The sequence below is a fragment of the Bidens hawaiensis genome, unplaced genomic scaffold, assembly GCF_021521415.1.
Source record: "Bidens hawaiensis isolate Kalapana, Puna unplaced genomic scaffold, B.hawaiensis_p1.1 tig00001461_1, whole genome shotgun sequence".
In the NCBI taxonomy this organism is placed as follows: Eukaryota; Viridiplantae; Streptophyta; class Magnoliopsida; order Asterales; family Asteraceae; genus Bidens; species Bidens hawaiensis.
The window spans coordinates 3,397,826-3,412,056 of record NW_027491082.1 but is presented as its reverse complement, the minus strand read 5'-3'; the positions used below and the strand labels follow the sequence as shown (position 1 = coordinate 3,412,056).

Sequence of the window (14,231 nt, the reverse complement as noted above, 5' to 3'; positions counted from 1 at the left end):
TATTATTTAACACAAGTGGTAATCATTGTTATGAAGTAAAACAAAATGTCCAATTCTATTCAGATATGATCCAAAACTTATGAAAGATTTCTTATCGGTTGTTCTATGGTGTTTTTCTTTTACGAATAAGTTAATTAACAATAGCAACCTGTTAGGAGTATAACTTGCCGAGTCTTTTGAAAACTATGAGATAAAATAAGCTAATGCCAATATATTGGAGACTGGAAGTCAATAGATATTGAAAGAAAGGAAATGAAAGGAAAACATTTCCATTTCTTTCCTTTCGTTTCATTTTCCTTTCATTTTATTTACTTTTCTTTCCTTTCCTTCCAACCAATTCCTTCCAAAATGGAAAGAAACAAATTACACTATAAAAACCTTCATTTTCCTTTCCTTTCCTTTCCTTTCTTTCCTTTAATGAAACTCGGGAACACACGTATTGTTCTTTTCTTCCTTTAATGAAACTCAGGAACACAACTCTTTCTTTCTTTCTATCCCTTTCCTTTCCTTTCCATCCTTAAGTTGAACTCAGGAACAGAGCGTAAATGGAGATAAAATAGGAAAGAAATATTTAAAATTGACATAAATATATATATATATATATAACATATATGTTTAAAATAAATATATAAAAAAAAGTTTTGTCGGGTACTCCGGGTATATAATCGGGTAAATGGGTCAATGTTATCGGATAATCGGGTCGGGTAAATGGGTATATTACAAATCCCAAACCCATTAAAAATTTCAAAACTAATCCCAAACCCGTCCCAAACCCTAATGGGTCGGGTATTACCCGTCCCAATTGTGTCGGGTTTCGGGTTTTCCCGTCGGGTTCGGTTTTCATTGCCATCCCTAGTTGTAAACCGAAAAAGTCTTCTGAATCCCTTATCTTGGTGAGGAGACCATCAACTCTAGTATCCAGAGCACACTTGATTGTCATGTGCTATTTACATATTTACCAACGGTAAATCAATCCAAGGTTCTGTCCGAGTTATACCCAGGAAACTGCACAATGAAGACTACGATCGATGCCACAGCAGGGCCATGTATCGACTGACCTATGATCATTCAGTGCTTATGTTGAAGGCTTGAAGTTCACAACACGTAGCATTCAACTAACATATATATGCGCGTGACAGTGACATTTCGTCGTTGACAAATGCGCATTCATCTATTAATACAAATACTTGTAACATTTACAATACAAACATAGGTATTATCTTGTTGATGAGATACACCCAACTGACAACTATTGTGAAAACATGTACCTATACACGTGAGAATAAATGAAAAAGGTTTAAGGTCGCTGAACGAGCTTTTGGTTTCTTAAAAGCTTGTTGGGCTATAACTCGACTTTCTATGCGTGCAACACATCCTACCTGAATTTGCATTATATTAAACAATATGACTCAGAAAGCTGAAGTAAAGTGATTTCTTTTGCTCACGAAATTGATATTCGAACATAATGAAAAGGCATATGGTCCTACAAGATTTTACCTTTTGTTGCTTCTTACTTATTTATCTTGATCTTAGATAGTCCTCTTGAACATGTGACCATAAAGAATATGGACCACAAGGGCATGTGTAAATCGTTTTACATCAACATCAAAACTAGACGGACACGTTCAAAATATCATTAGTTTTTCCGGTGGGGACCACAAATAGAGTTAATAAGGTTAATGCTACTGAACTTGTTGGTTATTTAAGCTGAAGAGTTGGAGTATAGAGTATCATAACCCGTGAGTTATGTTTTCGTCTTCAACACCAAGAACGATTCGAAAATTAGTGGAGCTGGCTGGAATTGGGCTTGGTTTGTGGAGCTGGCTGGAATTGGTGAACTCGGAAAATTAAACACTTCATAATCGATGTATTATGCGATAGACACGCCGAATCGTGACTAGCTAGTATATGTATGTGATTCCAAGGTGAGACATTGGGTCGTGTCAGTGCACATATGTTTATAGTTTATTATTTTATGTGTTCTTCATCTTTTTTTTGAATAGCAATATTTTACACCTAAAATATCATCAAACCTCACACTTACAAGGATTTAAACCACACCACTTTCGTGGAAGTCAAATATCATACCACTAGGTCATAGTTCTCTGCGGTTTGGGCTATAAAGTGGAGCACCACACTTCTAGAAACACTCTAATGTATTTTATAAATACGCACACATAATTAAATGTATCTGTGCATATTAGTTGCACAATCGACGGGTAAAGCAGTTTTGATAATTAATTTTTGTTCAAAAGTTCTAAGTAAAACAAAATGGATGGGCTATACAAAAATATTTCGCTTAAATAGAATTTCCAATATTTTGAATACTTAATTTAGATGGCTTTATGTTGTAAGAACAAAAATTGGGCAACCTTTGACCTGCTCAACGCATTTAGCCCGTTTGACATGTTATAAATAGAGCATGGGTCAGATCTGCACCTCTACATGTATCGCAATACATCCAATTTTTTGCAGGAGGCTCGGGTTGTTCTATGGTATTTGATAACACAAGTTAGAATGTTGGAAGAATCACATACAAAATATTTTACACCAAAAATGTTGTTTACTGGTTGTGGTGTGATAGATTTGAAACTGTTGCATTACTTTTGAACATGTGTCATAGTGTATGTTTATATGTTCTTTGGTTGATTTCTATGCTTATTGGTAACTAAGGTAGTCACTTGACATTGAAAGTTAAACATTTAAAATGTCTTCCAGATTTAATGTTGTATAGGATGCTAAATTGCTAACTCAAATCCTTCTTTAGGAACAAACTCATCTCTGTTTATGATGATTAATTTAGAGGTGGGAAGATGGACGGGTCAAATCTGAACAGAATGGGTTAGCTCACTGGTACTTTTTTTTGTGTAATTTTGAATTTTGCTATAAATATGCCCCAATTTTGTATTATATAAAAAACATCAACTATAACCCGTCAAGTCATGAATCTTGAACATGTTCGGGATGTGCCAAATGGGTTGGCAGATAATTAAGTTGCAATCATGTTAATCTGGTTGATGTGTTGTGAAACCCTAACTTTGGAAATTTCGATTTCAAAGACCAATTTTATAATCGTTGGTCAATTTCAGTTGAGGTTATTCGGATATTGAATGAATAATTGTTTTATTTTCGGGAATTTAAAATTATTAAAGGAATGCCAAAATTTAAAAATTCTTTGTTAAATCAAAATTCTAGGTTAAATTTTTATATGCTAATTGAAATCATTTCAAATTAAAATTCATACCTAAACTATTATATTCGGTTATTATCTATAAATTAAGTTTTGTGATTTCAAATCGTCCAATAATTCTTCCTAATTACCAGTTTCATTTTAACATATCGTCTTGAACCTTTTGTAAACGAATATTAGAATCCGATTATGTCTTATCAAATCTGAATACGCCGCCTTTGAAAATCGATTCTTCTTTATTTATATTATATTTTCGTTTGTTAGTTTCTATGTTTGAACAAGTCTGATAGGTTTAAATTGTATTTCTTCATCAAATTTCTTCACGGTTATAATCATCTTAACAAAATATGGTTCTTTGCAGTTGAATTCTTGCGTTGAGGATTTATCATTGTTCATAACTACATAAGTAAGCTCCCTTCATCATGTCAATTTGACTTCCTTTTAATGAAATAAAAGTCAAAACTAATTTATGATAATGACAGCCGAGTTTCGAGGGTTTCATACGTGACCAAAACACAATATTTCCTTATACACAAGAGATGATGCTTGCTACAGATATCACCATATCATAATAATAGGGTTTTATATGTAGTGTTCTTGTTAAGTGATGTCTAAAGCGGATGATATTTATGTTTCTTTCAAAATAGCTTGTGTTGTTTAAACTTATTATTTTGATTTTTTACGATTATAATGTGCTTCAAGAATATAGTTTTTTCATTGTATTTGACTGTCTTTTATAAATGTTTGTTTCTTTCAAATCAAGTTCTTACGTAGAAGGCTGATTATTTGCTTCCAAATGATTCTTTCATTGGAAAATATTCTAAGGAATTTGATAAATTGTAGAGATGGTATACGAGTGTATTGAGTAACTATGGATCCGGGTAAAACAAGTTACTTTGGTACATGTAAAAGCAGGCCGGGTCGGTGTAAAAAATGAGTAGGTGGGGCTTGCTGCAAGAAAAAGGTACATTGAGACCGTTCATACTTAATAAGTGCTATTAAAGTTTTGTAGATTTTTTTTGTTTTTACCGCAGTCATACTTTTTCTTTGATATATAGAAAATTTTTAACATCTATTGATTCTACACGTGTATCATGACAATATTTTGTTTTGCATTTCACTTAAAAATTATATGTTATATTTTCATTGATTACACATATAGTACACGGAGCTCAAGTTAGTACTAGATATATAACAAGCATGTTTCAAAAAAAAAAGAAAAAGAAAACAAAGATTAACGGAATGTGCATGTTTAAACCAACTTTTACTTATGTCTATGCATGGCATAATATGTTCAGGTCATGTTTATGTGATTGCATTTAGTCCTCTTAACATGATTATTGGAGTTGAGCAAACTTACTTTGGAACGCAACATATTGCACTAGAAATAAAAAAATACCTGGTAAAAAATATCAGACTAATTGCAGTGACAAGGTTATTACTATCAGATATTCAAATCATCAGATGAAGTATGATACTATTGGAAGGATTTTGCATGCATTAAATTATATCAAGACAATTTTCTAATTGTATTAGACATATTATGAATGTCAATTCATGAATGTTAAAATACAAGAAATTAAAAGCCAAAATAGGATGTTGGATTTTTTTTCATGGGCTTGTGGTATGGGCCTCATAGGTTGGTGTTGGATTTGGATGTACCATGCTTGAAAATTGAAATCTTGTTATAACACTTTTAAATAAAAATTTTTCAAACGTATTTGCTACATTAAATTGGATGAATGGAATGTTGAATGTAAATCGTATCACTACCCAAAAACACACACACACACACGTTTATTACAAGTTTTGCACGATTTTATGACGATTTTTCTAAATTAAGACATAGCTTTTTCGAGTTACGTTTTAATGTGCATAGCCGAGTCGCCATCACAACGAACCAAACACGTGAAGCTATCATCTTGGTAATACTATGAGTCTATGACTTTATTTTTTGGCCTTTTCTAAATCCAATTGTAATAGCATATACACGTACTATAACAAACTGAACCAATACAGATCAATTTGCATCACGTCTCACGTTTTCTAGAAAATAAAATAAAAATTTTGACCGTTGAAAGTCACGTGACATGACACGAACGATTTTTACAGGGGTCGCAAGGGCGGCGCGGTGTTCTCTGTTGGGGGGAGCTGCTCACCACATCAGCCACACAGCCCTTGTGGGAGTGGTATTCCCTATGGTTCCTATGGTTTGGCCTTAAAGAGTGTTTAAAACATTGTCAAGATAAACAAGTTGACCTAATTATTTAACTTCGAGTTTGAGCCCGAGCTTAACCTGACTCGACTCCTTTCGTTTACAGCCATACCTATTGTCAAACATCATTTACTGCGGTTTGAAAGCAAATATATCACAAAAACTTGCTTATAAATGTCTCATTGACCATGATGTCTCCTCTAGTTAATGCGCATAGCTTCTCATTATTGTACTTTACACCAATTATTACATAATAAATCAACAAATCAAATCAATAATAATACTACATTGACTTACAATCCTACAAAACCCGACCCGAATCAACCGGATCAAACCAAGTCCAACCCATCACCATTGTAGCTATTCTCCGATGATGAAGTTGAAATGGTAACTAAACCATTAATATCAGACACACTATCTTGCAAATTCAATAGCAAATGTGAAGTGCGATGGCTTAGAGTTGGTTTAGCCCTAGTAACCACCGGCACATCCGCCTCGCCCACAAACATCTGAACCACGGTTCGCATAGTGGGTCGAACCATCGGGTCAGGGTGCGAACACACCAACCCGATCAACAACACTTTCCGCTTCTCCGCCTCATCATACTCCCCACACAACCGCCGCTCAGCCGCGGTCAATAACCGCTCTTCCTTATGTAATCCCCGTACCCACTCTACCAAATTACTATTCTCCCTCGTTTTAACCGCCCCGATCGCCGCCTCCTTCTCAATCGGCCGCCGCCCAGTAGCCACCTCTAACACCACCGCACCGTAGCTAAAAACATCCGTTTTCTCACTCGCTCGACCCGTTAACAAATACTCGGGCGCCAAGTACCCCATTGTCCCGGCCGCCACCGTGGCGTCGGGTGACTTATCGTGCTCGATTCTCCTAGCTAACCCGAAATCACCCAATTTCGCATTGAACCCCTCATCCAGCATAATGTTACTAGTTTTCACATCTCTATGAATAACTTGATTCTCACATTCTTGATGCAAATAAGCCAAAGCCGAAGCGACACCCATCAAAATCTTGCTCCGATGAACCCACGGGAGCGTAATCCTCGACTCGAAAAGCGCCTTATCGAGCGAACCATTCACCATCAAGTCATAAACCAACAAAATCTCACCCTTTTCATGACACCAACCTTGTAACCTCACAAGATTCCGATGCCGAAGCGTTCCAATTATCGACAACTCGGATAAAAACTCGGCCATACCTTGACCGCCCGTATGACTACACCTCTTCACCGCAACAATTTCCGAACCTTCCAAACCCGATAACACGCCCCGAAAGACCGTCCCGAATGCCCCTTGCCCAAGTACCCGGGTCGGGTCGAACGATTTCGTGGCTAATTTAAGTTCTTTGTAGGTAAATTCTTTAGGGGTTTTAATGATTTCAGAAGCAAAAGGCTGTGGCTTTATGGATCTTTTTGATTTCTTGGTATAAACCCATATTAATAAAATTGTACATAACCCTAAAAGAAATGCTCCGGCGGTCACCACCTCCACCACCGCCGCCGTTGCCGTCGCCGGCGACCCTTGTTTTTGTACATACCGGTGACTCGGTACCGAGTTTGACTCGGCCGGAGACATGGCCGGCGCTGGCGCTGGCGCCGGCGAGTTGACCGAGTCAGCGGAGGGGTTGGTGACGGTGGCGGTGGCGGTGGGTGGTGGTGGGGTGTCATCAAAAGATGAGGTGAAAGTCCACCACTCAACCGAGTGGACCTCTGTACTCCCCTGAGTTGACCCGGTGAGTCCGACATACATGAACTCGTTTACATATTTGTTTAAATCTAACTTGATTGATAAAATTGGTGAGCTGGGTTTTATGTTGGAGTATGAAACCGAAACGTTGAGTTGCTGAGTCGACCCGTTGAACTCGACCCAAGAGTTAACTTGGTCACCACTTCTCAAGTCAACGTTGACCGAGTCCAAATCAGCATATTCCGTCGATACCATGGAGTCCAAATCAACACCCACATGGTTTCCGTTAACATCATTAAACTCAACGTCCATTAACGTATCAAATTCCACGGCCACACCGCCTGCCGGAATCCCCAAAAACCCGCCGGACTTTCCGATTTCTTCATTTTCCGGCGAGATCACAAAAGCTAAGCCACCACCGATCGAGTCTGGGTTTAAGTTTGCTATTGAGAAAGTGAAAAAAGTGGTGAAACTCGCCGGAATATTCGTTCCGGGACGCTTAAACCTGACCGGAGTTTTGTACAGAACTCCAACGGCGCCGGAGTTAGGGACGGCGAGATCGCGGGTGAGCATGATACTGGTGTTGACTAAATGGGCATCGCCTAAGAGGTTTAGTGTGTTGATGGAGAGTGACTGGAAGTTGAATGAGATTGTTCCGGCGAGGACATGGCCGGAAAAGTGAATGAATAATAATAAGAAGAAGAAGAAGAAGAAGGTGGGAATTGATGCGTGCATTGTTATCGGGTGAAACCCATTAAAGATTATGGTGTGAAATGTGTGTTGGATCGGAAGAATGAATGATGCAGCAGGGGGGGATTAAAGGGGACAGGTGGTGAGGTGGAAGACACTTGTAAGAAGACATAACGGTCATATTTTCCGGTGTGAAGATGAAGATTAAGATTCTCTATCCATTTCATCAAACTGTGACTTTTCACGTCATGTAATCTTATGTTATTATAATATTGTAATGATACTTTTTGTCTTTGTATTGAAACTAGTGTTAACCCGGCACAATGCGCATGACAGGTTGGTAAAACCCGCACGATGATAAAACACAAGCGTTATCGGTCCATAGCATTGAGGCATTAGTTTGACACGAATTCGATTGGTTTCGGTCATATGCATTATGATACCGGAACTAAAACAAAAAAGTATATGAAAATGGAGGTGGACCAATGAGTTGTCGTTGTTGGTAAAGCTCAAGCGTTGATTAGACCCAAGTGTTGTGGAACCTGGGCGTTGAGGCGGTGAGTTTACGCAAATTCAGTCGCTTTCCGTCACGTCATTATTGTACTGGATTAAAAAAAATGCAATTGGCATTCGGTCGGTTTTGTTACATTCGTCATTGTACTAGAACTAAAACAAAACACTGTGAGTCTACGTGAATTCGGTCGGCTTCCATCACGTTCATTACGATACTAGAACTATAAAAAAATTGATATTCAATCACTCGATTTTCATTACGGTACCGGAAGTAAAACGGGAAAAATAAAAAAACAAAATGTCTTGACTAATATGGTGCCGCCAAGTGGCCCAATCAGGGGCTTAACGGCACCAACATTTTAAATAATAATAATAATAATAATAATAATAAGTGAAATTTTAGGAATACATAACGTAAGTTTTCATTTATGTGAATGTAACGCCTAAGCGTGTCATTGGAAATGTAGTGTATTCGTAAAAAATCTAGGTTTTTAGTGAAGACTCATGTTTAATCATCACTTATAACATTTTGGTAGGGGTATTGGTGACTCAATGAAGGAAGCCTGAGATATTTGTGATCGTTCGATCATAAGGGTGTCCGGGTATACCACAAGTGGGTCTTCAGGCAGGTGGGGTTTTCCTAAAACTGAAGATAACTTGGAGGCACTTAAAGACTTTGTACGGCTGGTTGGGCCAGCTGGCGGTGGTCTTTTGCCTTTGGGTCGTCCAGTACGGAGTACTTAGGCAATTCTCTGTTTGTTGGTCAAAAAAGAAAAAAAAAACCTAAGGGTATACCTTAATATCTAGGGCATTAAAGTTGAGTTGACAAGGTTAACAAGTGGTAAACCACTCCCTTTATGGGTTAAGAGGCATTAAATTCAAGGTGTGTTAAAATGTTAATGAGCTTTAAAATCCTTTACACAATAACTCAAGTTTCAATTTTTGCATTAAATAAAGAGTTGTATAAGGGGTTAAACAATTTCCTTAGGGTTTGGAGTGAAATGAGATAAAGCAGGTGATTTGGTACAGAGCCGTCTCCGAGAACCCCTTAAAATTTTGGGGCTTGCGACGAGTAAAAAAACCGGCCCTAAAATCGTGTTTTTAATTATGTAACAGATAATTTTACCAATAATTTTGCCTTTCAAAAACACAAAACAAACAAATAATAGTAAGCATATTACTAAATCGAAAAACACTAATGAAAGTTTTTTTCTATAAAAAAAACATTAATTATGAGAACTGAGCACATGACTTTTATTTTCATAGGCTTTAGTGTAAAAACAAAATTATATATAAAATATGAATTTATTTTTTAACAATTACGAGCCTCTCAAAAAAATTGGTATAGACTCGTCACCCTCCGTGCCCTCCCTTGAGCCGGGCCTGATGTGGTGCGTGCTTAGTTATGTGGAGTAAAAAGTGTGAATATATATCCAAGGCCTAAGTGTTATATTTTTGCATGCTTTACAAGTTTAAAAGCTTTAATATAAGTGACTTATAATCTAAAGTTTAATAACTAACTTTAATACAACTAACATTAATATATAAGTTACTTTTAATGAACCATTTTTTCAGTTCTATTTTCATGCAAATTAGAAGATTATGTAATTTTGTTTTCCAATATTGTGTTGGAAAATGAAATCAGATTAATGATAGCATAAGCATTTGAATGTATATGCGTTTCTTTTTTACTTTTCATAGGCAGATGATCAAATAGGATCTTATTCTTATATTTATTTCTTAACTTTTTAATCAAAATAACTAGCATAATTGTTGAGCATTTATATCATGTTACCTTTTTTCCCCGAACTGCTAATTTGGATCACTGACGGACTACTGACTCACTTATTCATCTTCATTCCTCAAGTACTAGAGACCACCATCATGAGGAAACTCATCATATGTGAGCAAACCCTCTGGCCAAACTTGAAACCCCATGTTACTTGTCACATGCATGTAGGACTTGAACTCGAAATTTTTCTGTTTTTAAATTGAAGTCTTGGGCACCCCACCTCAACTATTTGAGCTAGAGATCATTGGCTTATATCATGTTACTTCCATTTTTGTTAAAATAAAGTAATATGTTATATTCCTAGTTCGTTTTTAATTCTCTATTTTTATTTTTACATTAATAAAGGTTTTAATTAATATTTATATATGATTGATTTTTGAGAATTATAATAATGTGATGATAATGATACAGATTATGTCATAATGCTAACGGTAACCATGTACTTCTATAATAATGTAATTTAATATGATAAAGAGGCATCTTGCTTTGACTTTCAGGGATAGTGGAGTTATTGATTTTGACTTTTACTATATCCTAGTATGGTCACCATGCGTCATGTCGTGACTATGCGCATATTTGTCTTCTGATTATAAAAAGTTCTATTAGGCTGAGGGGTGTGGGGGGCGCGAGAGGGGGCGCGAGTGGGGGCTCCAGCCAATAATATTGTGACGTATGGCAGAGAGAGAAACTTGATAAGATGGGTGTTGGTTGTGGTGCTCGCGCCCCGGGCTCTGGTGTGGAGGGGCGCGAGAGGGGGCGCGAGCGGTTTTTTTTTTATTTTTTTATAAATGTATTAAAAAAACGTATTATTAAAAAAACTCATAAATTATTTAAAAAAACACACATTAATTAAAAAACACATTAATATCTAAAAAAAAAATTAAAGTACTAAAAAAAAACATTATTCTTATTCTTCGGCTTGGTCTTCTTCGATCAACCTCTTCCGGATACGTTCCTTTTGTTTTTCCATCAGCATTTGGTCGACCGGATTTAGGTTACTGAAGTCTCTTGTAAGGAAGTCCAAATCTCTCATTCTTTTTTTTTCCTTTTTGTCATTAGAGACCACCTCCATGGTTTTGTTGAATTTATTGAGGGATTCAACAAGATCGGCGATGTTTACGGCTTCCCCTCAGCCGGTTTTTTTCCTCCTGGCGTCCCTTCCCAATGGCCGCCTCCTCGGCGGTGAAGACGTTTCCTCCCCCGCAACGTTTAGGTCGAATCCAACCCGGCAATCCGACCCGGCGGAAGTGCTATACGCTCCAGACGAACTAGTTTTTTTTTTTATAGAGAAAAAATTTTTTTTTTTAATAAACAAAGAGCCCAACGGCTCTATTTACGCATTCCCAGGCCACTTCACGCGTTCTCCCAGCCGCTACCCCTCTTGCGCCCGCCTGGAAATCCGCGCTCGCGCCCCTCTCGCGCCTCGGTGGTGTGGTGCTCGCGCCCCGGGGCGCGAGCGGATGGCCTCACGCGCCCTTTCTCGCGCTCCACACCCCTCAGCCTTAGTATAGTATCACTCAGCCGGTTGAGATGAATAAAACACATTATTAAATATGAACAATGTGTTGGGATTTTAGATTTGCGAGAATACGTGATCTTAAGTTCTTAACGAAACTAGGGAAAAACTAATGGGTAATTGAGTTAGAGGTGTGATTGCATCCTTTTATTGTATGAATATTTTACTCAAAAATAAAAATAAAAAATGCACCATTGAGTTAGAGGTGTACAAATAGGTTTTTTCAAATATTACCTGAAACCTGGTTCGGTATGACCGGGTATTAGAAAATCGGGTATTAGCAATACACAGGTCTGGTTCGAGTCCGGGATTGCCTCTAAAAGCACCCTATGTATTGTTGTATATATTGTGTAGTCTATAACCCAAAATCAAGCAATAAAACAAATAAACAAACCTGGTAATCTTGTATGCCATTAAGATGAAGAAATTGCAACCTGGATTATTTTCTTAATCGTGTAATAACTATCAGATAAACCTATTTGTGGGTACACACAATGATTTATCGGATAAGACAGAGAATTTTGTTGATGGAATTGGATTTTGATTGTTTCATGTATATGGATGAAGAACCAGAGAACCCTGTAACTGTTGTTCTCTTCTGTCCTATGCGATCGAGATTATTAATTATGTTTTTGCTAGGGATCAACATATATGGTCAATTCCCTCATGAGCCCAAATATTAATAAGCTCATTTCATATACCACTTAAGCCCAAGTAAATAAATAACAAACCAATGTTATTATAAAGCCCAAATAACATTAGAATTAAATCGAACCCGCACTCCTGCGTCACCTAACTCGTTTAATCTCTAACGTTATTTCCTTGATCGACAAGTTAATCCAATAACACTAAAATAACCAACATGTATCAGGTTTTGGCCGGGCATAAAACCAGGTATTCTAAACCGGGTATTTGAACACCCTATTTTTGGGTTTTGAAAAAACCCTATTTTCGGGTTTTTTCGGGATTTTTCCGGATATTTTTCGGATATAGATTGGATTTTTAAGGGGGTAGCACCTTTTAAGGGTGTTTTCCAGGTATTTTGCGGGTAATTTCGGGTTTTGAAAAACCCGGTTTCGAGTATTGGAAAAACCCGGTTCCGGGTATGGAACCGGTTCCGGTTTTCGGATATTTAAATCGGGTCTGGCTCGGGCACGAGTTTTGGTACTAAAATGCATACTCTATCTATACCCTACGGGCAGGATCGGGTACGGGTTCGGGTATTAAAAACCCGGATATAAAAAACTGATTCCGGGTTTTTTTGGGTCCGGTTTCGGTTTTTTTTTTCACCTCTAAGTTGAGTTGCTACAACATATCCTATGTGATACAGAACTATAGGACAATATATCCTATCGGGAGACGTGTATCACCTAATACTATATCTGTATCTGGACCCACAATTTTGTTTTGTCAATCTCAAAGTCGGTCCAATACGAATACTCGTCCTAGATGGTTGGATGTTTCAAGTATGAGGGATTCCCGCCACGCTCTTTTTCTTTTTTTCCATAACTATAGACAACAAAGCGTTCAAAAGTTGTTTATTTGATGAGTCTATTAATGGAGGAGATCACATGGATAGTCTTGTGGTGTGGTATAACCATATTATGGCCCCTAAGCTTCATTAATAACCTTTGGTCCAATAGTTTGTTCAAATGCATCATAAATGGTCTTTGAATTGGATGAGCGCTGAAATTTGTCAAAACCACTAAACCATGGATCGAGTAGCCCTCTTGCTTCTCTTTGCAGATATGAACCACCTGACGGAATTGCCATTTCAACCATCGGCATGTACCATCGATCGATTGAGCAACTCAATGTACCATCGATCGGTTGAGCAACTCTCCCGTAGAAAAAAATCAACAAGGAACAAGGGTCTTCTGAGTTCTCATGGTTGAGATCAGGCCCAGCTCTGGGGGTGGGCTCAAGTCCCAGGCCCACTCCCCCTTTACGGCCCATGGTTTTTTTAAAAAACTAATTTATATGTATGGTCCATTACATTTGAAAGGCCCAACGGGCTAAAAAGAAAAAAAAATAATAGTGATAATTTGTGAATGCAATCAGATGCAAGACGTGACTCGTGAGCACCGACACCGAGCTGCTCAAACCTAACTCCCAATTGTCGGACGCCGACCTTCTTCACTTGCGGCTTCGACGGATTTCTTCCCTTCGCCGGCGAACTTCTGCGGCTCTGCTCTTCGCTATCGCCGAGGTCTGACACTTCTGCGGCTTGGCAGTTATTGCTATTGAGAGCGATGTTTTAGATACCAAAGATTAGATGTGCACACAGAAACCGGTTTCTAACCGGAAAGCTAACCGGTTAATAACCGGTCAGATCCTAACCGGTTACTAACCAATCCTAACCGCCGGTTAGTAACCGGTTTATATTATTGATCTCAAAACCGGTTACTAACCGGTTAACCGATTTTTAAGCAATATTTGATAAAAACCGGTTTTTACCCGACCGGTTAACCGATTTTTTTTATTAATTTATCAAAACCGGTTAGTACCCGACCCGATTAACCGGTCTAACCGGTTATTTACCGCCAAAAAAACCGGTTAGAAAATTAACCGGTTAACGGTTAACCAGTTAACCGATTTGTGCACCTCTACCA

General features: G+C 37.8%; 1 pseudogene; it reads right to left on the bottom strand.

Moving 5' to 3' along the window:
• Positions 1-5,605: 5,605 nt before the first annotated feature.
• On the bottom strand, positions 5,606-7,850 carry LOC143577182 (L-type lectin-domain containing receptor kinase VIII.1 pseudogene; annotated as a pseudogene).
• Between the last annotated feature and the right edge of the window lie 6,381 nt (positions 7,851-14,231).